Source organism: Chiloscyllium plagiosum, chromosome 8 (assembly GCF_004010195.1).
Source record: "Chiloscyllium plagiosum isolate BGI_BamShark_2017 chromosome 8, ASM401019v2, whole genome shotgun sequence".
Taxonomy (NCBI): Eukaryota; Metazoa; Chordata; class Chondrichthyes; order Orectolobiformes; family Hemiscylliidae; genus Chiloscyllium; species Chiloscyllium plagiosum.
In genome coordinates, this window is record NC_057717.1 from 94,338,242 (window position 1) to 94,345,072 (window position 6,831).

Below are 6,831 nucleotides of genomic sequence, written 5' to 3' on the forward strand. Positions count from 1 at the left end.
CGCACTTGGAATACTGCGTCCAGTTCTGGTCGCCCTATTATAGGAAAGATGTAGATGCTTTGGAGAGGGTTCAGAGGAGGTTTACCAGGATGCTGCCTGGACTGGAGGGCTTATAAACAGAGGTTGACTGAGCTTGGACTTTTTTCATTGGAGAAAAGGAGGAGGGGGACCTAATTGAGGTATACAAGATAATGAGAGGCATAGATAGAGTCGATAGCCAGAGACTATATCGCAGGGCAGAAATGGCTAACACGAGGGGTCATAGTTTTAAGCTGGTTGGAGGAAAGTATAGAGGTGGGTTCTTTACAGAGAGTTGAGAGAGCATGGAATGCGTTGCCAGCAGCAGTTGTGGAAGCAAGGTCATTGGGGACATTTAAGAGACTGCTGGACATGCATAGGGTCACAGAAATGTGAGGGTGCATACATGAGGATCAATGGTTGGCACAACATCGGGCTGAAGGGCCTGTTCTGTTCTGTGCTGTACTGTTCTATGTTCTCCCCACAAGCAGTACCAAGAAAAATATGCTGTGCAAAAAATGGATTCTCATTTCAAGGTATTACACACTAGGTGTTGTAATTTGGTACAGATGTAAAGCAATCTTGTTTGTAAAAGGCCAAAAATCATCACCGACTTGGGATCCAAAACTTAGTTATTTTCCAACTAAAAACCTTCCTTAAATCTAAACAAACCAAACTCTGGGTTAAAAAATCACACAACACCAGGTTATAGTCAAATAGGTTTAATTGGAAGCACACTAGCTTTCGGAGCGCCGCTGAACCACCTGATGAGGGAGCGGAGCTCCGAAAGCCCGTGTGCTTCCAATTAAACCCGTTGGACTATAACCTGGTGTTGTGTGATTTTTAACTTTGTACACTCCAGTCCAACACCAGCATCGCCAAATCAAACTCTTCAACCTCTTCAATTGTGACTGTTTTCATCTTTAAGAATATTTAATGTATCGGTAGTCAGAAATCAACTGAGCCAACAAATAATACATCATACTCTGGTTGATTAGGGAGACACGTTGCCAAAGCTTATTCTCTAGCACTCATCAGGATGAAAAACAAGAATGCCAAATTTCCAATTATTACAATGTTTCACATTAGAGGAGAAAAGAGTGCTGATTATTTGGCAAAGTCCCCTCTGATTGACCAAGATATCCCTTGGCAAAAACAACAGAAACTGTAGGATCTCTAAACTACCAAGAAGCTCAAAAGAAAGGGCAAGCTTAAAAATATTCCTACATTTGCACAGAATGGGTGCCTGAGAATGAATGTATGTTACTTCTCGCAAGCAAAAGAGACCTTGGGGTGTAGGTTCATAGTCCCTTGAGATTGGAGTCGCAGGTAGATAGGGTAGTGAAGGTGGCATTTGGCACGCTTGCCTTTATTGGTCAGTGCAATGAATATAGGAGTTGGGAGGTCATATTATAGAGGTCATACTATAGGGCATTGGTTAGGCCATTTTTGGAATACTGTGTTCAATTCCGATCTCCCAACTAGAGGATCCTCGATTATCTGAAGGACACAGGAGGGGAGTATTTTGTTCAGTTAATCAAAGTCCGGATAATTGAATGCTGGTGAACATAGTCTGGCCAAGCAACAGGACTTTGCAATCTTGCTAGATAATCCGATATTTAGATAATCGAATGCCGGATAATTAAGGTTCCTCTGTATAGGAAAGATGTTGTGAAACTTGAAAGGGTTCAAAAACGATTTACAAGGATGTTGCCAGGTTGAAGAGTTTTAACTATCGGGAGAGGCCGAATAGGCTGGGGTTGTATTCCCTGGAGAACCAGAGACTAAAGGATGACCTTAGAGGTTTATAAAATCATGAAGGGCGTGGATAGGGTAAATAGCCAATGTCTTTTCCACAGGGTAGGGGAGTCCAAAACTTGGGGGCATAGTTTTAAGATGAGAGGGAAAAGATTTAAGAGGGACCTAAGGTGCAACATTTTCATGCAGAGGGTGATGTGTAAATGGAATGAGCTGCCAGAGGTGGTGATGGATGCTGGTACAACATTTAAAGGCCTCTGGAAGGATTCATGAATAGGGAAAGGTTGAGAGAGATATGGACCAAACGCTTACAAATGGGACTCGATTAACTTAGGACTGAAGTTGGACTGAAGGGTCAGTTTCTGTGCTGAATGACTCTATGACTATGTGTAAATGTGCCACATTACAAGTTTGACTGATTTTCTGAACTTGGTTTAAGCACACTCAGAATGGTTTAGTAAGTGTTACCCAGTCAGAGAGTCAGATCTGACAGCAGACACTCTGTCTTAGGGTTTTGCAAGTGCATGCTGTGTTGTACTGGAAGAACATGCTGTTTGATTCAATCACTTGTCCGCACAACTTACATACACTGAAATTCATGCATTTTCTATCACTGTACCTGACAGAACAGCCCGATCTTTGTGCAGCAGTACATCATCCAACTTGTCACGAGCACCACCATGGGAGATCTGCCAGTAAAATATAACAGAAATGTCACTGGATTAGACAATATGCTGAAATATCACTTTTCCGGATAATACCTTGAAAACACCATTCTTCTGTGTATCTTATTTAAAACATTCCAATTCCTGTAGCTGAAATGTATGACGCGCTGTCCAGTACAAACTCATCCTCACCAAGGGCTAACACACACTTTCCAACATAGTGATTAACATGGGAGTAATGCCCCAATCCCAGGGCTATCAAGACCAACTGTATTCCTCCAACCACTGCCTTAAATACTAGTCAATGACCCAATATTGAGTTGGAATGAAAATTACACTTTCCTATTCCTAATCAAATAATATTATTTTATGTATCATACAGAAACAATATCTCCCTGTCTCATTTATATATTACAAATGATTGATTGCTCAACAGCTACCAAATGACAACATAGCTGGAAACTCACAATTCGCTTATTGTCCAGGTGACTTCACCTGGGATTGTTTTTGGGGGAGAAAAAACAAAAAGCACACCTTCGTGGTATTAATTAGTAGCTTAATTATTTCAACTACCGTGTGACTGATCACATGCAAATAGTAAGACGCTTGCAACTTCAGGGTTTTTGCAAGGAGGGGAAGCGAGATAGACAATGCAACGATAAGTAAACCTATCTATATATCACAGCCCATTCACTCGTTTTGCTTCCAGTCAAGAGCTCGACTGCGAATCACACCGTCTCCTTCCCTTCCCTCCCCTCCCCCTTTGCACAACCACAGATCACAATAGGCACCGTGCCCTTGGAAAGCACAATAACACCACTCACGGGTTGGGTGGGGAGCCTTCTCCTTGTAGGACCACTTTTGCAGCTGTCTTGTGTGCCAAGCTTGCACCCTGTGCAGCAACTACAATAAGCAAGCCCTATCAATTCTTAGTATTAATTTCAATGCAACTGAAAGTTAACCCACAGCCAAGAAATGCAAGTGCTGTGTCACTGTGAAATGCAAAAAAAAACACTTAATGCACTTTTGCATTCAAGACAATCACCATCCCACTTTTGTTTTTTTTGCAAAAAGGGGATGAGCTACATACAGGGCTTTGGATGAAGGTTGGATTTTTTTTGGTTTTGCACCTGATGTCCCTCAGGCAGCACTCTCTCCCTCTCTCCTTGCTGGGGTGCCTGTACTCAGTGCTTGCTACCTGGAAATGCAGCCCCCCTGCTGCAATCCTGCTCAGTCCATTGCAATCCCAGCCAAGTGGCATCCATTACTGCCTGGGAATGCCAGGCTCAGCCCCAACGCGCCGAGCGGACATCCCGCCCGCTGCCTCCTCCCATTGGCCCAGAACGCTGCCTGTCAGGGATGGAAGCCCGCCTCCCCGCCTCGCCCATTGGCCAGAGGACCCCCACCCCCAAAGCCCCGCTGTCACTCGGCTGGCGCTGTGTTTCCGCTGGGTCTTAGTGGAGACAACTCCTTTCAACTCGCTGCCTCTCCCACCTCCTGCAAACAACTGACAGCGAGGAAAGACGAGGGCTCCCTTAGTCGAACAGCCCGTTTTGGGGTACTGGTACATGACCAGCATAGTTTGCACAGGTTTAAGGCCAAATATTTAAACCACCCTAATTCCTCTAACCCCATTCTTCATGTCAGGTGGCTGTTTGGTCAATGGGACATACATACACTGTGCGCCACCAAACACTTCATTCGTCTCCCCACCACGTCCACCAACCTACCTTCCAAAGTGCCTCCACTGCCTCTCAGGACCCCCATTCTTTATGTTGGGCTGTTCGGCCATCTCCCCCATTCACATTCCAGCCCAGATAAAATAAAGACTTCCATTTGTCAAGTGTCTTTGATGCCCTCATAGCATCTCAAATCCACAAGGGATGGATGGTCATGTCTCTCAGACAGAAGACGACCTCATGATGTCGTAGTCGTAGTCATAGTCATAGTCATACAGCATGGAAACAGACCCTTTGGTCCAACTAGTCCATGCCGACCACGTTCCCAAAATAAATTAGGAACACTTGCTGGCATTCAGCCTATATTCCTCCAAACCTTCCTTATTCATATACTTATCCAAATATCTTTTAAACATTATAAATGTACCTGCATCCACCAGTTCCTCTGGCAGTTGATTACACACAATCACTTTACATAAGATCATAAGAAACAGGAGCAAGAGTACCACCATTCCATCCATGAGCCTACTCTCCATTCAATAAGGTCACAGCTGATCTGATTGTGGCCTTAACTCCAACTTCCTGTCTGTTACCCAGAACCTTCACCTTCCTTGTCAACCAGAAATCTGGCTTGAATATATTCAGTGCCCCATCCTCCACAGCTCATGGGAAAACAGAATTCCAAATGCTATCAATTCTCTCAGATAATAAATTCCTCCTCATCTCCATTTAAATAGAGACTATTTTGAAACTGCACCTCAGATCTAAATTCATAGGAACAGGAGTAGGCCATTCAGCACCCACAGCCTGCTCTACCATTCAATAAGATATGGCTGATCTGTGGCCTAACTCCACTTGCTTGCCCACATCCCTTGATGCCCTTGCTTAATAAAGGTTAGTCTATCTCAGATTTAAATTTAACAACTGAAATAGCATCAACCGCCATTTATGGAACTGAGTTCTAAACTTCACTATTGTTTGTGCATGGAAGTGCTTTCTCACATCTCTTGTGAATGACCTGGCCCTAATTCTTAGACTATTCCCCATGGTTTTCGAATCTTCAACCAATGGAAATAGTTTATCTTTATCTATCCCATCTTTCTCTATTACTATCCTAAAGATCTCAATTAAATCACTCCTTAAACTTCTAAGTTCTAGAGAATAAAGGCTTAAATTGTCTAATATTTTCCTCTGTAATTTGCCGGTGAAGCCCAGGTACAAGGAAACCTGAATTGAACTCCCTCCTCAGGCAAGCCATCCTTCATAAGGTATGGTGCCCAGATCTGCTTACAGTACTCTAAGTGAGATTTAACTAGTGTTTTGTATAACTGCAGAATAACGTCTGCATCCGTACACTAGAATAGATTATATTAGATTCCCTACAGTGTGGAAACAGGCCCTTCGACCCAACAAGTCCACACCGACCCTCCGAAGAGTAACCCACCCAGTACATCCTCTGACTGATGTACCCAACACTATGGATAATTTAGCACAGCCAATTCACTTGAGCTGCACATCTTTGGATTGTGCGAGGAAACCGGAGCACCTGGAGGAAACCCACGCAGACACGGGGAGAATGTGCAAACTCCACACAGCCCTTTTAGAGACGAAGGCCAGCATTTCATTAGCCTTCTTGAGTATTATCTGTATCTGTTCATGGCATTTTAAAGAGTTATATACCTGAATCCCCAATCTCATTGGACATCCATTGCATTTAACTTTGTGCCTTCCTGATCTATCCTTTCTTGGTCCAAAATGAATAACCTCACACTTGCTTATATTAAAATCCAACTGCTACAGCTTTGCCCATCATATAGTCTATCAATATCCTGTTGTAATTTTATGTTGTCGTTAACACTGTCTATAATGCTGCCAATATTGTGTCATTATCAAATTTGTATATTTGACTTTTTATGGTATTTTCCGACACATTAATGAATATTGTGAATAGTCGAGGCCCCAATACAGATCCCTGCAGGATTCCCCATAATAGGAAATATCTCAAGCATCCACACTTTTGAAACAGGTAGCTGTGGAAACATTGGATGAATTAATGATCATCTTCTAAAATGTTATAGATTCTGGAATGAGTCCTACATGTTGCAAGCTAGCAAATGTCATTTCACCATTTTAAGAGGGAAGGAGAAAGTAAACAGGAAGTTCAGACCTGTTAGCCATAAAGCTATTCATAGGGAAAATGTTATAATGGAAATGACTTTTTGTTTTATATCACCTATTTAGGCACATTTCCAGTACAAATGGGGCTTGAACCCAGGCCTAATGGCCCAGAGGTCAGGACACTATCAGTGTGCCCAAAACTCATTGTGTAGGGATCTATCAGATACTCAACTGATAAGAACAGCTACTAAATATGTGATAAATATACACTTGGACAATAATGACCGAACTGGGCATGAGAGGAATTTGTGAATGGACAATCACATTTGACAAACCTGTTGGGAGTTCTTTGAGGATATTACTAACAGAATTAATAAAGGGGAGTCAGTGGACATAGTAGACTTATACAGGAGGATGGTTAGCAAGATTATAACACAAAGAATAGGAAGTAATGTACTGGCATGATTGAGGGTCAACTAACAGGTGGAAAACAATAAATGGGGCATTCTCAGGTTATGACTAACTGGATATCGCAAGGATCAGTAGATGGCCCCGAGCTATGCATGATATATATCATCTCTAAAGGGCTGGAG

At 42.8% G+C, this 6,831-nt stretch overlaps 1 protein-coding gene across 1 annotated transcript in view; it reads right to left on the reverse strand.

Moving 5' to 3' along the window:
* LOC122552357 overlaps positions 1–3,590 on the reverse strand; it is a 145,600-nt gene extending 142,010 nt beyond the window's left edge. The window contains exons 1-2 of the mRNA XM_043695107.1: positions 3,266–3,590; positions 2,396–2,465 (exon numbers count right to left, since the gene is read on the reverse strand). The gene's annotated coding sequence lies outside the window, so the exon portion shown is untranslated. The remainder of the gene's footprint in view (positions 1–2,395; positions 2,466–3,265) is intronic.
* Positions 3,591–6,831: the final 3,241 nt, after the last annotated feature.